General features: G+C 38.7%; 1 pseudogene; it reads left to right on the top strand.

Annotated features, from left to right (window-relative positions):
- Window positions 1-22653, top strand: part of LOC149187198 (E3 ubiquitin-protein ligase UPL7-like) — a 67137-nt pseudogene extending 44484 nt beyond the window's left edge.
- The last annotated feature ends 405 nt before the right edge of the window (window positions 22654-23058 follow it).

Here is a 23058-nt window from a genome sequence, read left to right as displayed (position 1 = left end):
CTATTCTACTTTTGCAATGGAAAACTGTAAATGACTCAACAAACACACAAAAACATCTACAGTTCTTTTGTACAAAGGAGGCGGAATAACAGCAAGGAAAAGGGGTTTTAAACAGACATATACTGATCACAGGCAGCAAAATTCAGAGACAGAACTGGAAAGAATGAAGCACAAGAACCACAGCTGCACAGGGCTAGTCTGATCAGCGCACCTGTAACACAGAGAAACTAAAATGCAGCACAGGTTGCCCTTTCGGGAAGTGCGCTGAAATTCAGGATCTCTTAACAGTACCTGTGCTGGGCCAGAAACGAGAATCTGTCCAGGTTCCGGGTCACAGTTTGCAGTTCAGTCTTTGGTTTTTGGTCGAGTAAAAGCAATCAATAATGCACAATCAGGGGTAGATCTAAGGAGGATCTAAGAGCTATCACAAGGGCAATCAGATAGTTTGTGAATCAGTTGTTCAAATCATAAACAGATCCAGTGAATGGATTGAAGCAACAGATGTCTACTTTGCATTTGTTATGGCAAATGCAGTTCGAAAGCTATTGATAATTTTATGAAACAAACAACAAAGAGATACACAAACAAACTAATTAGACATTCCCCAGTGGAGTCGCCATTTTGTTACAGGGAAAAGTGTCTATTTAGAACTGCTCTATCCCACTAAGGTGTGACAGCTGCCTTAGAAACAAACAGAGAAAAACTACTTTTTTATTTCCTTTATGAACTATAGATAGAGAGGAATAGAAAGAACCAACCTGTGTCTTGCGCTAGTCCTTTGATCCAATCCCTCTCTTCTTTGACAGTCTCCAGCTACCTGCTCCCTTACTTGCCCAGCTTCACAAAGTACCTGTAAGATCACAGAAGAAGAACACTATGCAAAGACACGGATCTATATTCATAAACAACTTAGGATCAGATTTAAGTTAACCATACAAATGTAACAAGCATCAACGATACAAAAGCATGGAGGAAAAACTCAAATAGTTTTTATTGATAAACAAGAAAAGATCCAGGAGGAGTTACATGTGTCTCACCCACTACCATACATTATACTCCATTCTTTCATGACCGCCACCCTGAACATTATATCATCAGATCGTTTTCACCTCCATCAAAATCATTTGCTCCGTTCCGTGTCATTGATGTGGGATTCATTAAGGCCCTCCTATGACGGATCACTTCTTGTCGACATCAACTCATTATCCAAGAAGTTGATCTAGGAACAACCCATTCAGTACTTTGAAGCTTGCATGCCTCAATGGCAAGTTTCTCACTTCCGGCGACAGGTTTACATCAATGGCCTTCGACCGAAAGATTTTGCGTGGTGTTCGACGCCAAGTCCTCTATCCACACCATGTGAATTGTACTACAGTACCTTGAGGGTCATTATCATTATCGATGATTCCTCTCGCGCTTGTTAACGGTTTACATCATTGACCGGTAATCAAGCGATGTCTTTCCATGTTCGACTTCAAAACATTTCTCACATGGATCGACTTGTGCTTCGAGTGAAGATCAGACGAGATTGAAGACCCCGGATCTAGTTTCATCCATCCGGGCTGCGATATATATTCAGGGAAATAAAGACATCAAATGTACAGCATTGCAGCACAGATAATCATCCTACCAAAAGGATGATGGCTCTATCAGAATCATCAGTCTACCCTCAGACGATTGTTTGTCCTATGTACATGGAAATGAATTTATAAAGCTGAGCATGGGAATGCCCGCCTTAGCTAGATCATGAAAACAGTATGAAGATAATGTATTTTATTGTATCTTATTACAGGTCTCCTCCCAGCATTGAAAGAACTTCGGATCCTCATAATAAAGCATTTCACCCGACACCAAAAGGTTAACGGCCTCATACTTTAGGGGGCAACTGTTATAGACATTTTTGTGCCTTACAACTCCAAGCATGAAATGTCCATAAACCAAGGGCTCCTAAGTCCCTAAAAGTGTTTTTCTAACCCCTAAAGGAACAAGGTCAACAGATTACAGCTTCTCCCAGAAGTTCTCCACCAGAAACTGCTCAGAATTGGTCAAAACAGGATCATTTCAGCTGCTCCACTAGCTAAGTGCGTTGCATTGCACCTAAATACACTGTGAGGGTGCATTGCATTTCAAAACTCCCTTCTGTAGGGTGCGATGGGTGAGAAATGACAAATGGCAGTGTCATTCCGCGAGGTGGAGAGACAATGGAAGCTTCCAGAATCTTCTCTTGTGACACTTGCCTCATTGAATTCGACCAAGGATGAGTAAGAGGCCCTCAGTCTCCAAGTGGAAGCAAGAACTGACAGAGAGAAGACACTAATCAAATCACAAGCTGACTCATCCTCCTTGCACATATCTGTTGGCATTATGTTTTCTGGTATGGCTGTATGTTACAGATGTTGTACTTGATGGCAACTCCCGTGGCAAGGCTCTCAGTTTGTTGGAAATTAAGAAGGACGCAGGAAACCAGTTCAGAAGGTGCGTACCCGCAGGTACACCATACAGGGTCCGCGTCCAAAGACGCAGGCCAGCCGTTCAGGGGGTGCGTCCACCCAGTGCACACATTTCAAGGCAGAGAAAAGCACGTGGGGGTTTCTTGTGTGGTATCTAGCTGACGGTTTTGTGTTTCTATGGTGTCGGCTCATGGTATTGTTCCATGTTTTGAGGAGGAGCTTGCCTATATAAAGCAAAGGAGATCATTTGGTTTTTGGCAATGTCTTTGGTTGAATATCTTATGGGGTGAGATCTGGTCTAGATTTAAAAGGCGAATCTACTGAAGGACTGAGATCTCTTTGGCGCAAGATCAGATCTGTAGATCTGACTGTTTGGGTTTCACTTAAAGTCTTGAAATCATTCATATCTCAAGGGACGCAGGCACAGTGAAAGGCAAGGGCGCCAGGACACAATTCAGTAGGAGGAGATCTGCGTGGGGACGCAGGGTAGACGAAGTTCAGGTGCGTCTAGGACGCCGATCAGTAACTGGAAGATCTGCGTGGGGACGCAGGGCGACCAAGGTTCAGGTGCGTCCCTGAAGCAGCAGGACGCGGCGCGATAGTATTTTTGGGTGCGTCCCTGCAGCAACAGGACGCGACGCGATAGTGTTTTTGGGTGCGTCCCTGAAGCAACAGGACGCAGAGCAGTTGAAGGAACAGTGCGTGGGCACGCAGCGCAGCAGAAGGATATCTGCGGGTGGTCGCAGGAAAGCAGAAGGTGAACTGCGTCTGTACGCAGGCCACAGAAGGGAAAACTGCGTCTCTGTCTTAAGATGTTCTGTTGATTATATTTTTCTGTTGATAAGGTGTTCTGGGTTAATTCTGTTATTTCTGATCTGATAACTGTAGTAGACAGTAACTGTTATGTGCTTGATGATCATTTGATGCTTTATGAAAAGAAGTAGGGGGTTGTAGCTCCCTTCCAGGAAAGACTGGAAAACGAGAAAGAGAGAGAGAGTTGTAGCTCTCTGCAGGTTGCAGCCTGCGTACTGGTAAAGGACTGCACCAGTACAAAATCATTGTAAAAGGAGTTTCTAATTTGAAAGAAGATAGAGACATATTGCAGCAGGTGGTTTTCACCCACATTGGGTTTCCACCTTACATCTTGTGTTCTTTGGTGTGACTATCTGTTTTCTTTGCTCATGATTTTATGGTACTGACATGAAAAATAATTCAAAGATCAAATAAGGAAGATTTATTTAATTGCTAGATAATACTGATTCACCCCCCCTCTCAGTATTATTTCCAACAATTGGTATCAGAGCAGGTCCTTCAGAGAAGCTTGATCGCTTGAAGGTAGATCGTTCATCATGAGCAACTACGAGAGAGAAGCATCAATCAGGCCACCGGTTTTTGATGGGACAAACTTCAATTATTGGAAGGTAAGAGTTACAGCATATCTTCAATCTCTTGGTACAGAAGTTTGGGACATTGTAGAAACAGGCTATGCTTTTCCTTCAGCTACTCCTACAAATCCAGCTGAGAAAAAGAAGTATGAAACAAATGCAAAAGCAGTCAGTACTCTGTTAGCATGTATATCCCAAACGGAATTCATGAAGGTAATGCACTACAAATCCGCAAAAGAAATATGGGACAAAATTGTCACAAGCTATGAAGAAGATGAACAAGGTAATGAATATAAGTTGTTAATGGCATTTGAAGATGATGATTATATGGATGCTGTAGATGTGGATAACCTTTATGATGAAATTACTAGACTCAAGAGATGTATAGAAGAAAAGAACATGATCATTGATACTCTACAATTTCAAATTGATGAAAAGGAAAAACATCTTGAAAAATTAGAAGGTGAAATTGTTGGTCTTAGAAAAGAGATTGAGAAAACAAAAGCTATTAATCTCAAGTTTGTCAAAGGATCTGAAACTTTGGATGAGATTATCAATGTGCAGCGATCTCCTCTAAACAAGACAGGTCTGGGCTATAATGGAGAAACTTCTCAAGCATCCACCTCAAAAAGTTATCTTGATGCAGCAAGAAGAAATGAGCAAAAGCAAAATGAAGATCATCAGGTAAAGCAGGGACGAACTACAAACATAAACTATCAGGGGCAATCCATCTTAAAGGTGAACAAAAGCTACAACCAGCCACAGGTAAAATCTTCTCAATTTGGTTCAAGAATGGATGACAATAGAAATTACAATCATTTTGCCGGTAGATCTGATAACCGCAGAAGTTTCTTCAATGGACAATGCTTTTCTTGCCATAACTTTGGTCACAAAGCAGCTCAATGTGTTGCATATAAAACAATCATGACTAGGGAAGCTCAAAAATGAAGAAGTATGACAGGGATTACAAAAAGGACCTATAACAACTTTTCGGTTCTTGAAAATGAAGTTGAATGTTCTATTTGCAATAACTTTGGTCATGAAGACTCTGAATGCAGGAGCAGGTTCCAGTAGAAAAAGGAACAAGCCTCAAGCACCAAAACATGGAGAATAAAGGAACCTCAAACAGAAAGATGTGGGATAGCATTTTATGCAGAGGGACAGGAAAATCTATGGTACATTGACATTGGATGTTCGAATCATATGACAGGTGATAAAGAAAAACTTGAATCTTATTCTGCTCTAGAAAAGGGAAAGAAAGTCTCTTTTGGAAATGATACTCCTGCGACTATAAAAGGAAAAGGCATTGCTCAGTTAAAAGAAAAGGTCAAGGCTGGAAATGTTTTGTATGTTGATGGATTAAAACATAATCTTCTAAGTGTCAGTCAGATGTGTGATCAAAGAACCGAGGTTATATTCAGATCGAATGGATGTCTTGTTCGTGATCTTGATACAGGTAAAACAGTGCTCAAAGGCAAAAGAACTCCAAATAATTTGTACATATTTGAAGAAGGACAACAACAATGCTATCTGAGCAAGGATGAAGAGCACTGGTTATGGCATCGGAGGTTGGGACATCTAAGATTCTCACAAATAAGGAAAGCATGCAAATATCAGGCAGTCCACGATCTTCCAGATATTAAAATTCCTGACAACACCATATGCAAATCATGTCAGTTTGGAAAACAAACCAGAACTAACTTTCCAGAGAAAGAAGGATCAGCTAGCATGCCTCTTGAGCTAGTACATACAGATACATGCGGTCCCTTCAGAAAAAGGACACCTCGAGGAGAAGAATACTTGATATTATTCATTGACGATTTCTCCAGGTTTGTCTGGTTAGGACTTATGAAGCACAAAGATGAAGCATTCGAAAAATTCAAATCCTTCAAAGCCTTGGTTGAAAATGAATCAGGTCACAAAATCAAGTGCCTCAGATCCGAGAGAGGTGGGGAATTTACTTCAAATGAATTTTTCGATTTCTGTGATGAACATGGGATAAGGAGAGAATTCTCTACAGCTAGAACTCCTCAGCAAAATGGAGTTGTGGAAAGAATGAACAGAACAATCCAACAAATGGCTCGTGCTATGCTTGATGAATCAGGAACTCCCGCAACTTTCTGGGGTGAAGCTGCACATGCTGCGGTTGTTATTCTCAACAAAACAAATGTCCGGGTGAACAGCACTCAAACTCCTCATGAGCTTTGGAGTGGTAGGACTCCTTCGGTAAAGCACTTCAAAATATTTGGGAGCAAATGCTATATCAAGAATACTGATGAGCAGCTTGGCAAACTTGAACCCAGGGCAGATGAAGGCATTCTTCTTGGTTACTCTCCATATAGCAAAGCATACAAGTGCTACAATAAAAGACTTGGCAGAATTGTTGACAGTATTGATGTAGTGGTTGATGAGAAGGGATACATTCCTAGGCAAGTACATCATGAAGACATAGAAGAAGATGAAGGCTACCCTCAAAGACAGAATGATGAAGAAGAAGAACCTCAAGCAGAACCTCAAGAAGAACCAGAGGAGCAGACAAGAATAGAAGAGAAAACCCCATCCAGATATGTTCAGAAAAATCATCCAGAATCTCAGATTGTAGGGCAGAAAGAAGCAGGTGTACAAACAAGAAGAACAGTTGCAGAAGCCTCAAGCTATTTGGCATTACTCTCCTCTACTGAACCATAAAATGTGAAAGAAGCATGCAAAGATGAATGTTGGGTGAAAGCAATGGATGAAGAACTTGAGCAAATCGAAAAGAACAACACTTGGGAGCTGGTTCCTAGACCAAAGGATAAGAATGTAATCGGAACAAAATGGGTCTTCAAAAATAAATTGAATGAAAATGGAGAAGTAATTAGAAACAAAGCCAGACTTGTTTGTAAAGGATATGCGCAGCAAGAAGGAATAGACTTTGAAGAAACCTTTGCTCCTGTTGCAAGACTTGAGGCCATCCGAATGTTCCTTGCTCTCTCAAGCTTTCAAAACTTCAAAGTATTTCAAATGGACGTGAAATCAGCCTTTCTGAATGGAGACTTGGAAGAAGAAGTGTACATTGAACAGCCAGATGGGTTCATTCTTGGAAATGATCCAAATCTTGTATGCAGGTTGAAAAAGGCTCTCTATGGTCTCAAACAAGCTCCAAGGGCTTGGTACTATCGTTTGGACAAATATCTTCATCAACAAGGTTTTTCAAAAGGTTCAGCAGACAACAATCTTTATATGAAAGTTGAAAATGACAAATTGCTAATACTTGTTGTGTATGTAGATGACATTATTTTTGGCAGCAATGAAGAAGCTATGAGTCAAAGCTTTGCCTCGGTCATGAAAAAAGAATTTGAAATGTCCTTGCTAGGAGAACTGACATATTTCCTTGGTTTGCAAATCCAACAAAAAGAAGGAGGAATCTTTTTATCTCAAACCAAGTATCTCAAACAGATTTTGAAGAAATATGGCATGGAAGATGCAAAACCAGTATGTACACCCATGGTCACAGGATGTAGTCTCAGTGCAAATGATGAATCTGCAGCAGTACATCAACCAACCTACAGATCTATGATTGGAAGTTTACTATACTTGACAGGTACCCGACCGGACATCATGCATGCAATTGGAATAGTTGAAAGATTTCAGGCAAATCCGAAGGAGACTCATCTTCAGGCAGTGAAGAGAATTTTCAAATATCTTCAAGGGACTCAAAATTATGGCTTATGGTATCCTAGAGATATAGATCTTACTCTTCATGCTTATACAGATGCAGATTGGGCCGGAAGCGTGGATGACAGGAAAAGCACAAGTGGTGGTGCGTTCTTTATGGGTTCCAGACTGGTATCTTGGTTTAGCAAAAAACAGAGTTCGATTGCCTTGTCTACAGCTGAAGCGGAATATGTTGCTGCTGCATCTTGTTGCACCCAACTTCTTTGGATGATGCAGACTTTGCAGGATTTTCAAATCACTTGTACACCACCTATCCCCATCTTATGTGATAACACAAGTGCAATCAGCATCTCAAAGAATCTGGTTATGCATTCAAAAACCAAGCACATACCAATCAAGTATCATTTTCTCCGGGAACAAGTGCTTGAACAGAAGGTCAAGTTGGAGTATGTTCCTTCTAAGGAACAAGTTGCTGATATTTTCACCAAACCTTTGCCCAGGGACACTTTTGAATACCTCAGGCAAAAGCTGGGGGTTGTTGATGCATCATCTTATTGTTGAATCTTTTCTGATTGATGGTACAGGTTCAGGGGGAGCATGATCTTAGGGGGAGCATACCCCTTTGCCCTTGATGTCAAAGGGGGAGAATGGTGCTAAAGTTTGTGAGGTTGCCATCAAGTCCAAAGGGGGAGATTGTTGGCATTATGTTTTCTGGTATGGCTATATGTTACAGATGTTGTACTTGATGGCAACTCCCGTGGCAAGGCTCTCAGTTTGTTGGAAATTAAGAAGGACGCAGGAAACCAGTTCAGAGAGGAATAGAAAGAACCAACCTGTATCTTGCGCTAGTCCTTTGATCCAATCCCTCTCTTCTTTGACAGTCTCCAGCTACCTGCTCCCTTACTTGCCCAGCTTCGCAAAGTACCTGTAAGATCACAGAAGAAGAACACTATACAAAGACATGGATCTATATTCATAAACAACTTAGGATCAGATTTAAGTTAACCATACAAATGTAACAAGCATCAATGATACAAAAGCATGGAGGAAAAACTCAAATAGTTTTTATTGATAAACAAGAAAAGATCCAGGAGGAGTTACAACCGGTGGTTCCTGACCCAGCATCAACCTCCCAGCAAAGAAGCCCCTCTTCACCTCAAACAAAGCATAGATCACCCAATACTCTGATGTTTTGCCTCAAAAACCAACAGCAATTCCTTACAATATGCAAAATTCCAGCCTCTGGATCTCTGGGATGAGGGATCCATATATAGATATGTGCAAGGAGGATGAGTCAGCTTGTGATTTGATTAGTGTCTTCTCTCTGTCAGTTCTTGCTTCCACTTGGAGACTGAGGGCCTCTTACTCATCCTTGGTCGAATTCAGTGAGGCAAGTGTCACAGGAGAAGATTTTGGAAGCTTCCATTGTCTCTCCACCTCGCGGAATGACACTGCCATTTGTCATTTCTCACCCATCGCACCCTACAGAAGGGAGTTTTGAAATGCAACACACCCTCACAGTGTATTTAGGTGCAATGCAACGCACTTAGCTAGTGGAGCAGCTGCAATGATCCTGTGTTGACCAATTCTGAGCAGTTTCTGGTGGAGAACTTCTGGGAGAAGCTGTAATCTGTTGACCTTGTTCCTTTAGGGGTTAGAACAACACTTTTAGGGACTTAGGAGCCCTTGGTTTATGCACATTTCATGCTTGGAGTTGTAAGGCACAAAAATGTCTATAACACTAGGGGGGCTAGTCGTGGAAAGAATATAGCACAACCCAACACACACGATGTACAACAAAATACATATACATACACAAAGTACAACACAATGAATACACATGTCATGATACCACGACTACACCATGCACATACATAATACCGTATGTACAAAAAACAACATGTACGACATGCACATAATACCACATGTACACAATACCACCTACACACAGCACCACCTGCATAATGTGTACACAACATGACATGTACATGGCACCACTTGTTCAATGTGTACACAATGCCACATGTACATTGTACTACTTGTACAACATGTACAAAATTCCACATGTACACAACACCACATGCACAGCATATAATGACACCACATGTACACATCACCACCTATACACAACACCATATGTACAACATGTACAGAGCGCCACATGCTCACAACACCACTTGTACAATCCTGCACACAACACCATATGTACGTAGGACCAGATGTACAACATGCACACAACACCAGATGTACATAGCACTACATATCCAACATGTACATAACATCATTTTGTACACAACCCTGCATATCCAACATGCACACAACACTATATGCACACAATGTCACATATCCAACATGTACATAGCACCATCTATGCCCAACACTGCATATGAAATATTCACACAACACCATTTGTACCACCTTGTACATAAAATTGCATAACAAAATGTACACACACTATACATAGATAACACCACATACACACAACATCACATATGCAACATGTACAACATATACATGCACAATAGTAGTACCACACATCCAAAACCACACTGTCTCGACCAAGCAACCTTTCTTCCAGTGTCTCTTTGCCATCCATGTTTATCCTATCATGTCGTGCATCATGTTATTTTCATTTCATTGATGTATCCTTCAGCGTTACCTGTCATAACATAAACATAGGTATAATACAAGCATATAATATTAATTCATAACCACATAATAATGACCTCATATATTTTTCATGACTACTCTTCCCACTTGATTCCTCATAAACCAGGAATCTCTTCATGTCATTCACTTGCATAAGCAATCATTCCTCCACAAGAACGATTCCTGATGACCCTGACAGACAATGGTATAGATAATACATAAATACATATATATAACATTAGCACAAAATAGTCATGATATTGTCAGAAAACAACATACCTACATACATACATGTATAGATATATATATTGACACAATCATGATCACAACATAATTACCATATATCATAAGGTCAAGGTTGAGATAACTTATTTTATCCATGAAACACATGTACAACATCGATAACAACAATTCCCAACATAGATAAGGCATATGACACCTCAAATATATTTACTTTACCTTTCCTGATTACTTTTCTCATGATTATCCCACCATTGTCCATTTACACCAATGGACCCAACCAATACAACTAGTTGTTGTACGGTTGCCTTCAGTTGCCCTTATACATGCACTGAACTTCATATAGGCCTTACATCACCTGTTAGGTTTCATTCAACTCTCTCTGGGCTCCATTAACTTTCCTCTTCCCAACCAATTCCCCAAACCCCAAACATAAAAGGCAAGGCAAGAAACAAACAAGAAGAAAACCATGAAAATCAATAACCATATGGCACCACAACCAAAGTGGCATGGCCATGAAAAAGACACAAAAAAAACCTCAATTAAGCACAACAAATCACCAAAATACCAAAAGCACAAGACCGACAATAGACACCATGACTCAATCCCCATGGTTCCTAGTGCTTCTAAGGGAAATCTCAACTTGAGCCTTCTTCAAGATTCCATGGAAATTTCTTTTCCATGCAATCCCTTGGATCATACTACCATCAACACATAATTGTCAGTGCTTAAATAAACATAACAATACATTGGTTACCTTACCTTGTTATGCCAAGCACGTTGCTTCCAACTGAACACATCCATGCCATCTCTCAAGGGACTCCAATTCCCTTGACAGATCCACCTGTAACTAGAGACTAGCTAATATACATGTCAAATACAAGTTCATGAATCTAGCACATATCCACATAATGTCAGACAAGATTAAGGTTAATAATACTTCTTGTATGAAAATCACTCATTCATTTGGAATTAGGGTTTCCAAACATAGCCAAAATAATTATTTCCCAATTCCTTTCTTTGACATTTTCCTTGCTGCAATTGAGTGTTACTATGCACTGTCACATCACCCAATTGTTAGTTATATAAACAAATCAACTATTACCTTCTTATACTAATGCCAAGCATGTTTCTTGCATTGTTTACACATGTCAAACACATGTTCCAAATATCAAGACAATCATATCTATCAATTTGAAATCAACCTTTACCAAGACTAGCAATCATGTCATAATTCATAGTCAACTCATAGTCATTAGACATAATACTACAACTGTCACCTATTACACTCAAGTACATGTCAGCTATCTCAACACATATGTGTTAGTACAATCATCTTAAAACAAGATCGTTCATTCAGGCAATCTTACAGACACATACTCATATCATGCAAGTAATCAAACATTCAGACAACAAATAGGTGGCATAATAGACACCAACACTCAAACACCAATTAAACAACATAATCAAACATTCAAGCACAAAGTAGATGACATAAGCAAGCTCATACCTTAATGTATCTCAAGGGAGGCTATCTTGTCTACACAATCAATCCATATTAGCATGATATAACTTCACGACATATCAACTCAAAAATAAATAAGGTCATGATATCCATAATAGTCACTAGCTAACATGTTCACATCATAAACTCATAAACATTTTTCATTTATGCATAGCAATCACATTAGTCTATATTAGTACAACACAATGTCACAAATAAGTCGACTCATACCTGAATGTCATAACCCTAACCATCTTCATAGGCCAATCCAATTTAGTATGATACATATAACATCAAGATCTTAATGTAATAACCCTAATCATCAAGTTACTAGCATATAACAACAAGAAGTTATATGTCATGCTCATAAGCAACATATAACCTAATCATCAAGCTAACTATCATATAACAACAACAAGTTAACCTATAACATACTCATCAACATCATATAACATAATCATCAAGCTATCTAACATAAAACTACAATAGTAGTGCATAACCACAGGTTACTGCCATTCATGACTATCTGACACATGTGCATGAATACACTAATAAACTAGCACCTATCATGTGTGTAATCATAACATCAATAGAATTAAAGGCATACACATAACCATAATGCATATAACAATCCTTAACCTACATACCTGCATGCCCAACATACAAACGTGACTGACGACATGCTCTGTCCCAAGGTCTAAAGTCGCAACCTCATTCTGATGATCTACATCTACTACTCTATCTTAGCCAACACATTAGCCTCATAACATATCAACAGCATCATGATGACATAATTGTATATAATGACCTGATGCACAACAACCTTCACCATGACCATGCATGCATAACAACATATAAACACCGAGATGCATAACAAATGCATATACAACCATACACTCATGTCGACACATCCCATAATAACACCATCAACCTTCACATGGCAACATCACTACAACCATGATCAACACCAAGCAAATGCAACAAGCACATGGACTACATGCATAAGGAACACATATGCAACCGACATGAATGCATGAGCAACACACAACCCATCCAGTCCGAAGGGTGAACCATGCTATGATACCACTTTGCGGTATCAAATATGACCCAAAGGGAGCGCAACCCGCTCTGATACCACTATGTACACCCTCCTCCCATATCTACCCAAGTAACTAGCCAACAGGGGTAAACATGAGATGAGAGGCTACTGTGATATGATTCAACCTCCTAGGTATCCTTAAGGTAGTGGAATCGATGGAAACCCATCAAACATACCTTCCACATCAACAAAAACACTCCAAGGAGCCATCCCAACCACACAATTATCATGCCCCTGGGTCCCACTAAGTTTTTAAGCTATTAAACCTTTGGACACTCCCATGATATGGGCATGACAGTGTCCAGAGATCTCTAGACACTCCCACAAGTTTTCATGCCTGCATCCAGGGACTATTTCCAGCAAACCTGTGCTAGAGTCTGCGGGATTTAAGGTACTTTTCAAGCACAAAATTCTAGCCACTGCCCAAAACTTGTTGTAACTTCTGGAGTCCATTAAACAAATGATGAAAAAACTAATAAACCAAAACTAACTCTGGGACTAGGCCTGACCATTCCCAACTGGGATTGGCATTCTTTCAAAGACTTGGAATCGATACAATATACATGGTTTAGGATACAAGATAGAGCATGAATGACTAAAAACTCTTATGAGACATGAAAAGAAGGATCGACACCTTCTCCCTTGAGTTGTTATGACATCAATTAGGTCTTGCATCCATCATTTTAACAATTACAAGTAAATACATGAAATAACCATGACATGAACCAATCAATTAACCATGATTATAACCAACATAAAACCATGGAAATAACAGTGAGATAACAACCATTAAATCCACATATAAACAAGTACAAAAGTAAGAGAACTTAGCTTTTATTAAACATAGGAAAATCCGACCAGGTTCGGGACTTTCATGTACCACCCAACCGTATACATGGTTGAACCAAATATTTCTTTCAGCCAGTCATCATCGTGCCATATTCCAAGCATGAATGTAGGATCTCATGGACAAACCAATCCAAAATAAACCAAGAAAATCTAGAGGTTAAACCACCTCCACCCTCACACAACCGTGATCACTCCAAAATCAGTGCTCCGATCACAAAACTGAACCGAACTTGGAATGCCATCTGGAATCCATCACTATCCTTGAGGAATTTTCTGTCTTCTTATCTCTTAAGATTTACCACAATCCAATCCCGGATCACTAGGCCCCAAACTGAGACACCTCCCTCAAGCTTTACTGTGTATCCTGCCAAAACTGGTCAAGGGATTCCTAGGCCTTTGGGAATGAACCTTGAGACCACCTCCACCCCAGATTCTGAAATCCATCCAACAATTCCAAAGCTCAAAACTAGATCAACATCCCAACACACCATGGCATCCTGAAAAAGGCAAGGCTAGGCTGAAAACCACTATGATAACTTGACAAAACCATGCCACCGACAACAAGAGAACCATAAATCAACATGCAAAGCCATGCTTGTCAAACCAGCTAGGAAATCACACATGCAATATGTTACCTGCAAGTATTCCTGCTAATGTTGTTTGATCTTGATCTTCCTTGCTTTCCTTCCTTTCCATTTGCTTGCTTTTCCTTCCTTTCTCCAAAGCTATAATGCTCCAAGAAAATTCTAAGTGTCCAAGAGTGAGAGAGAGAGAGAGAGAGAGAGAGAGAGAATAAAAAGAAGGCTTCAAAACTGAACTAAGAAAAAGTTACACTAACCAAGTCTAAGCAAAATCTTCCCAACTGATCCTCATAAGCCTTTTTATCAACGAAGCCTTTATTTTCTTCAATTTTCATTATTTTATTTCAATTTCCTCGTCACATGCAACCTGAGACCTTTCACCTTCCTTTTCTCCTAATTTCCTTTCTTTTCATAAAATGTGCCAAAAATTCTTTTTTTCCTCTTTAATGCCTTTTCCTTTGCCTTTGCCTATTTCCTTTAACCATAAACACATCTAGTGATGCTCACTAGGATATCTTTGCCCAACATTCAACTTAGAATAAGTGTCCCTTAACCATGGTCTTATTTTTCCTTTATTAACTTTTATTACATGAAATTTTCACCAGGGATGTTACAACAATGACTTTGGGTTGAGATTATTTTATACTAGTCATAATTTTCCTTAGCATAGACTTTGCGCGACAGTCTTGTAAAAATTCAATCCTACCTGGATTGATAATTAAATGTAGGAGCGATTCGACCAACATTAAAATGCAAAAATATATATAATTAATAAAGTTAACAATGTTTCTTATTCAAATCATTGTGAGATACATGCATTAATATTTTTTATTAACTTTTATGTCTTCACGAACATACATTGGTACAAAATTAATGGAAGAAGCATTCAAGTAATCCTAATTTCTTTTTTCCAACAATTCATACCATATCTTAAACACATTAATGATATTGAGATAGGTAAATCGTATTAACACAAATAATACTGAAACATTTCAAAGTTTAGCCTATAAGAATCATGATCTTTAAATATGGATTGCAAATAATTCTAAGAATTTATAAGTCTTGGTCATTAATATCATTGTATACAACAATGTCATCCAGTGTATCGTTGTCAAAGTTCATATGATCTTTCAAGTAGTTAATATTATCATCATCCTTGTCTTGGCTTGCATCATCTTCATCATCATTGAAATCTAGTTGTATACCATCCATATTGTTACTAGATGTATTTGGATCATCATTTTCTATACCATCCATATTGTTGTCTTTCATAACATCACGTAACTATGTATTGTTGTCTTCTTGTGCCTGAACATAACCATCTTTAGCATCATCATGGATGTCATTTTCTTTGATGTTCTCTAATCCTTCTCTCTCATTTTTTTGGCCATGATTATTTTTCTTAGTACCCACTAATGCATCATCAAATACATGCCTTAATCTTGGATCATAATGTATGACAAATAAGCATTTCGGGTCTAGAATATCTTCATAGAAAAATACCTACACATGAACGAGTACATACATATATTAGACATATGTTATAAAAAAATTATTGATTAATAAACCCATGTATACATTCATAATAAACAATGTAGTAATAGATTCTTGATCACTACCGCTTCTTCTTTGAGTTAAATAAATACCTGCTCATAATGAATTGGTAGAACATAAGGCTCCTTATCCTTCAGTAGAAACATTTAGGAATCTAAAGAAAACAATCCACTATGGGTATCATGTCTTCATGTCCTCTCAAATGCTTCATATCATATAGACTTAAAAATAAAACATTTAAAAGAGTGGTAATCCAACTCAATAAGTTCTTCTCTTTTCCCAACATATTGTAGATTTTTTAGGCCCCGGAATTGTTGTATCTAATGCATCTTTTTTCCCTTTTGATGCCTCACTTATTCCCTTGTTTTACTAGTTTATGAACCTTTATGTTGCACTTATATATTCTTTTGATGCAATAGCAAAGATTTACATTTGGTTTTCATTTTATACCTTCTCTATATGCATTTCTTAGGTTTGATGTTCGTTAATGTTGTTAATGCAGGTCCTGCACTCCATAGAGATCCTACACCAAAATGGAGGTATATGTCAGCTACTTCATCATTCAAGATTTCCACGGAGGAAAATGCTAGCTGGTAGTTTAAACACACATCTGGAATTATCTTGGATCCTTTTTTACAGTCATAGGTGCACGTATCTTTCATTGACCTATTCCTGCACTAGAGAGCCACCAATTTGGAGCTTCGACATCTCAACATGCTCCTGGGGAAAATCGAGGAAGGTTTTTGTTAAAAATGATGTTCTAACACCTTCCCATAAGTTGGATTGCACCTAGGCTGCACATGTGGGTCTCTAGAAGAAAATCAACAAATCTGCCCAAAATTCGCACAGTTTCTAAACTTCCAAATTTGACCTTGATTTGCATGCAGCTGGAGGTGAATCTCGAAAATTTGAGAAAATTGGTTTTTTCCCAGTATAACAAATTATCTAGAATCAAAACTGTTTCAAAATATTTGCACTGGTCTAAAATTTACATAAGGATCTTTGAGGCAGTTTTATAAAACAAGACTATTTTTCTAGAATTTTAGGATCTTAGATTTCACAAGTATCCAAACAGTCAGCTTCGGGCACGATTTATGAGGCAATGGAGCTGAACAAGAAAATTATGAGAAAGGTTATTGTTTTCAACATAACAAAATAGGTTCCTCCAAATAACTTTCCCAGATTCGTAATGGTTAAGAAGATACGAAGTGTTCTTTGGAGGCAATTTGTTAAAAATGCCAATTTTTCCAGAATTCTAGAATATGACAAGAAATGGAAAATTCGTATCAAATCCATTTTCTCAATGGGACAATGGTTGTATTGGTCTCCTATTTATGGGAAGCAGTTGGGATTCAATCCCTCACCTTTTTTGCAAAGGTTTGGCATGTTCAAAGCCTATCATTTAATTGTAAATTATATAAAAGCCATATCATGGTTCTATAGAGTAGGCAGAAAACCAGTTATTGCACTTCCATGATATTGGATCAAATTTAGGGGGATCTTCCCCCTCCCCTATGATCAGTTGGAGGCTGGATTCGAAGCTTTGATGTATAATTGCAGTAAACATTCAAGCTAATCTAAGGAGCTATGTTGGTTTATCAATTTATGAGTTTAAATCTTATGTGAATGAGGTGTTTGTGTATTTGATTTCCTAGATTTTATAAAGGGAAATGAGTTGGTTGGCTAGGGCCCAGCCAACCTAGCTCGTTCTCCCTCTTTCGTAATATGTGTTAGACGTATTTTTTGTCTGCAAGGTTTGAGCAAGAAGTATTTCATTTCTTTTATGTAGGTAACAAATCTTCGCTTTCTTCATAAATTGTGTGACTCAGATCTAGGGTGTGAAGGTATTGGTGTGTTCATTTACCAAAGATTGAATAACATTTCTTTTCTTTGATGAGTGGTCTCTTTTCTACGAAAAGCTTATTTTAGTTTTCTTGCACCAGTGTGCTTTATTTCTGCAAGTGAGGGTTGCTTTTGCCAGCTTGTTTATTTCTGCAAGTGGATTTATTCTTCTTATGAAAATGTGTTTCATTCCTTATTATGCAAATGTGTTTTATGCAAGTGTGTTTCCTTTAACTTAGGTTTGATTTACTTGCATCTTCCTAAGCGTTAATGAAATTTTGTTTATATAATAAGGATCTGTGTTTATGCTTAGTCTCTTGTGGGAATAGTTCAGTTCAAGACTGGAATTTGGTGAATGGACCTATGGACTGAAACTTCTATTCGATAAAAGTGCAGATCTGGTTAATTTCATGACAGTCATCTAAGAAAGAAGGGATGTTTTATATTTAGAGTAAATGATTACTTTCACATGAAGAAGTTTCTGTTGCAGTAATTATTTCCTTTGGCTTTCAAAGTACTTTTCACTTTCGAATGAATGATTAGATAAGGAATCTTTCGATTACATGCGTTTATTTCTCTGTTATGGTTTTCTTTGAAAGTTCATTTTTAGTTAGCATACTTTAAATTTCATGTAAGTGGTTTGGAAGCTCGGTACAGGAATACAAACTTCTTAGTACATGAATCTTTGTTTTGGTACAGGAATCGATACCCTGGTACAGGAACAGAGTACTCTCGTATAGGAACCAAGAATTCTTGTATGAAATCCACAATACTCAATGCAAGTGTTAGAGTCAGTCCTTTGGCCTTCCTTTAGTGATCAAAGTGGGCTCTTACTATATCTTCTTTTCAAAGATTTTTTGCACATTATTTTCAGTGAAAAACATGTCATAAGTGTGTCCATCAGAAGTAGCTCGGAAATAGCTTTCCAATGATATATCACACTCCAAAAACCGGCTCCCGGATAAGAAGATATGACTGAATGAATGGTTGACTCAAAATATCCCATGCAGCAATTCATGTATTGAATGATCCAAAGGAAGCTAGGAGATGTCAGTGGCTGGTTTTGTGGCTAGATTGTGATAGTGAAGGAGAGAACATAGCCTTTGAGGTTTATTGCCGTGTTGCTAATCCTCATCTAAACATATGGCGAGCTCATTCTGTTTTTATTGAAAGAGATATCTATGAATCTGTGAAGAGGACATTGCACATTGCTGACAATGATATTGCAGGTGAAAGGTCTCACTAAGGGGAGCAAGTGTGAAGAAGATAACTAGAGATGCTTTATTGGAGAAAGCTACACATGAAAGGGAAATTTGTAATCATGCCAAAATGCTACTGCTATAGCATTATTCATTTAGAGGGTCTAGAGAGGACACTGTGCGACTAGAAATATTGCAGAACAGTTTCTATATCAGTGGGATGCACATTTAACTCAGTCAGAAGATATTTCTTTGAATGCAAAACAGATATCAGAAGATATTGTAAGACCCTTTCTTTTCTTCATATGTCAGCCAGCCAAACGATATCAGAAGGTTGATGGAAGAGGTGATGATCAATGCATGGTGATGTGCTTCAGAATATTTTTGCAAAGAATTAATTGTGCTGATCCAAAGAAAAAATTTTGCTCACTAGCATTTGGCTCTGCTGAAGAGCGTACCAGATGGTTTTACCAAGCTCATAAATTATTTTCAATTTTCTCCTCTACTCTGGCCAAATATAGATCTCTATCTTCTAATGTGGGAGGTGCAACAGCTTTGGCTATCGCCCTAGCAATGCGTTTAATGGTTGCCCTAACTGACATAAACACTTGGAAGAACTTTTTAAAAGAATGCATGGGAGATGGAAGGCTTGTTGTATGGAATTTGATAAACTAGATAGCAAATAGAAATGTCGGCCTTTATTCTTCAGTTTGTCAATACATTATGACATGCAATAGTGCAATGAATAGGAAAAACAAGGTTGTTGTACAGACAGATGAAACTTTTATCATTACTGCAAGTGCTATAACCATGGTCCTTTGTCCTTTCCATTCCATGCCATCAGATATATGTGAAAGTGTCTTTTCTATATCAAATCAAACAAATTGTCTCAAAGGTTATGATGCTAGAATTAAAAGTGCAGCAGAACAGTTTTGTGTGTATATACTTACAATTTCTTATCTCACACAGAGGCTTCCTATTGCAGTGTTACCTGCTCTTCAACATTCATCGAATTTCTCTCCATGTTTGAGAACAATGGTGGTAATGGCATATTTCAAAGGAAGTTATCTTCTTGGAAATGACAAATTTGGATCTACAGAAGCGGATGGAGATTCCAAGTTCTGCTTGGGCTCTAACAAATGTTGTTAATTTGGCATTAGGTTCTATTGAGAGCCCTAAAGATTCTGGACAACTTGTGGAGGGCTTATGTTGTAGAGAATATGTGTTCGCTCTTTCCTGTGTTTTAGAGAATTTAATGCCATGGATTGAGAAAAAATGGCGATCAAAGTGGAAAGTAGATGAGGATGAGGAAGAATATGATGACCATAGTTCTAGTGTTCCCAAGAACCATTTTTTTTAGTGGTACAGAAAATGGGGATGGATTTACTAAATTGACTTCATCGCTCATCGAGTATTTGAGGCCAGTCCATCATCAGTGGCATCTGCACCAGCTTCTAGCTACAATGAAAAAGGAGGGTTCTTCTGTGCATGAAGTATATCTGGGTCATGGGGGCTTAAAGACAAAATTGGAACTGCAAGATGTTGCCCAATTGTATTCATACCTACTCGCTACCTTTTCTTCCTTGAATTCCTTTGGTGGACCTTTGCCTATTCTTAATTTATTAGCTTTCACTCAGGGATTTTTGTCACAGTTGTGGGAGTGGTTAGAGAGATTTCTTATTTTCAAGAAAGATGGATTTACAAGGGTTTAGAAGCAATTCCAGACCAGTCTAAGTATTGGTGACAACCGAATTCATGATATAGTTGGCAGAAAAGAGGAAATCTTGATCAGAAATGTAAGCAATAAATGGGTCTCTGCCTTTCTAAGAACGAAAGGGAAGTCTTCAAATGGAGATAGTAGTACTGATATATGTAAAGATAACTCTCTTCAGCAATATACTGATAAATATGATGCATGCACAGTATGGGACTTGGAACCTATGAAGAAGGGTCCTCAGGGCATTCCAAAGATACTTCAACAATGTTACTTCAATATAGCCCTGCCAGACCAGAGAGGGATCTCTCTTTGCCAACAAAATGTGGCTGTGATAACTAAAATCTTAGGCTAGCTATGGAGTGCAGGGATTTGTTTGAAAGGTTTTTGGGTCGAAAACAACAAGAGAAAGGACCATTGGGCTATGGGGTCGATGCTAGTTTCTGCCGGCAAACTTGGGGCAAAGTAAGTGCAATGTTTAGCCAAATAAAATATTGCAAATGTGAGAAGAATAGGGGAGAAAGCCCGCTGCCCTACAGGCATCAAACAAAGGATGGATCTGCAGTAGTAGCTTTAGACGAAAGAGGAACACGGGTTGCTCAACAGAGCATCTAGCAAAGGATGAATTCTGCAAAGACAACCATTACATCTAATAGCAAAATCATCATGAAAGGAGCATCATGTACAGATGAATTCCTAACACATCTCTTAGATAATGCTGTAACAAGGTAGAAAAACAAAATATGTAAGTGAATTACAGGAAAAACATACTAGACATTAACACCATGATGGATCCCAGGTCCAAAAGGCAAAAACTGCTTTATTAAAATAATATTCAGGAGAAACTTTTCACAGTCCCAAGCAGCCTCTCTCTACTGCAAAAATCGAACCTCTAATTGCTGCAGCAGCTAGAGCAAATGAAGCTGTGTCAACTTTCTTGAAGTTGGGAGACTCATTTGTGCCTTCAACGATGGGTTCTTTGGTCACAACTACTCCACATGTGTTTCCTTTTGAAGAAAGGGTACAGATGTTCCATGAGTTTGTCAAAGCTAATAAATTGGCTCGAAGAATGACAGGGGAGGTTGTTGGACCTAGGCCAGGATCAATTGAGATAGCAGTGTGTCGTGACCATATAGTGGAGGATGGATTTGCACAATTGAATTCCCTTGGGTCAAAATTGAAGTCCTGTGTTAATGTTTCATTTGTTAATGAGTGTGGCCTTCCAGAGGCAGGGTTGGATTACGGAGGTCTCTTTAAGGAATTTCTCATGGATTTGGTGAAGTCTGCTTTTGACCCTCGGTATGGACTTTTCCTGCAAACTTCAACAGATGAGAGACTGCTATTTCCACACCCATCAACAAGAATCCTTGCAAATGGGGTGCAGATGATTGAGTTCCTTGACAGAATTGTTGGCAAAGCTGTGTATGATGGAATTTTACTAGATTACTATTTCTCTCATGTTTTTGTCGGGAAACTGTTAAGCAGATATAGCTTCCTTGATGAGCTTTCTGGCCTTGATCCAGAATTGCATCGAAATCTTGTGTACCTGAAGTATTATGAAGGGGATCTTAGAGACTGTGCTTTAGATTTCATAGTAACAGAGGAGGTTTTTGGAAATCTAGTAGTTATTGAGCTTAGACCGAGTGGTGCTAATATGACTGTTACAAAGGAAAATAGGTTACATTATGTACATCCAATGGCAGACTATAAACTTAATCAGCAGATCTAGCCACTAATAAATGCATTCAATAGAGGATTATCAGATTTGATTTCACCATCGTGGCTGAGCTTATTTAATGCTAGGGAGTTCAATCAACTGCTTTCTGGGGGTGAGCATGACTTTGATGTTGATGACCTAAGAAACTACACTCGGTATACAGGTGGTTACTCTGAGAGCAGTCGAACTGTTAAATTATTTTGGGGAGGATAAGTTGCGGCCTAGTTTTGAAAGAAACCTTGCATATTGGTTCCAAGGATTCTTGTTTGTTTTGTCATGCTTACGATGAGAGCCGAAGGCCCAGCTCAGTCCCTGCGTCCACAACACACACAAGGTCAAGAAATCAAAAGCCAAGCCAATCTAGCTGTGGCGCTGCGCTTCTGGAGTGTGGCCCTACGCATAGTGCTTACACCTGGGAAACAAACAGAACAGCAGGTCGATCAAACAACTCCAAAATTCGTGCAGGCAGGTGCAAGGTGGTAGTCAAAAGGAAGATTTTGTGGAATATGGTTCCACACCTGAAGGAGCAGATATAGTAATATTAATCCACTTGGAAAACCTTCACATAATTTGGGTTTTCAAAAACTATTTCTCATGGTTCTCGAGATAGTTTGGGAT

Source organism: Pinus tabuliformis, chromosome 3_1 (genome assembly GCF_031772625.1).
Source record: "Pinus tabuliformis cultivar Carrire ecotype Pingquan chromosome 3_1, CPIR1, whole genome shotgun sequence".
NCBI lineage: Eukaryota > Viridiplantae > Streptophyta > Pinopsida > Pinales > Pinaceae > Pinus > Pinus tabuliformis.
The sequence above is the reverse complement of the archived record's forward strand: the minus strand, read 5'-3'. Positions and strand labels throughout refer to the sequence as shown.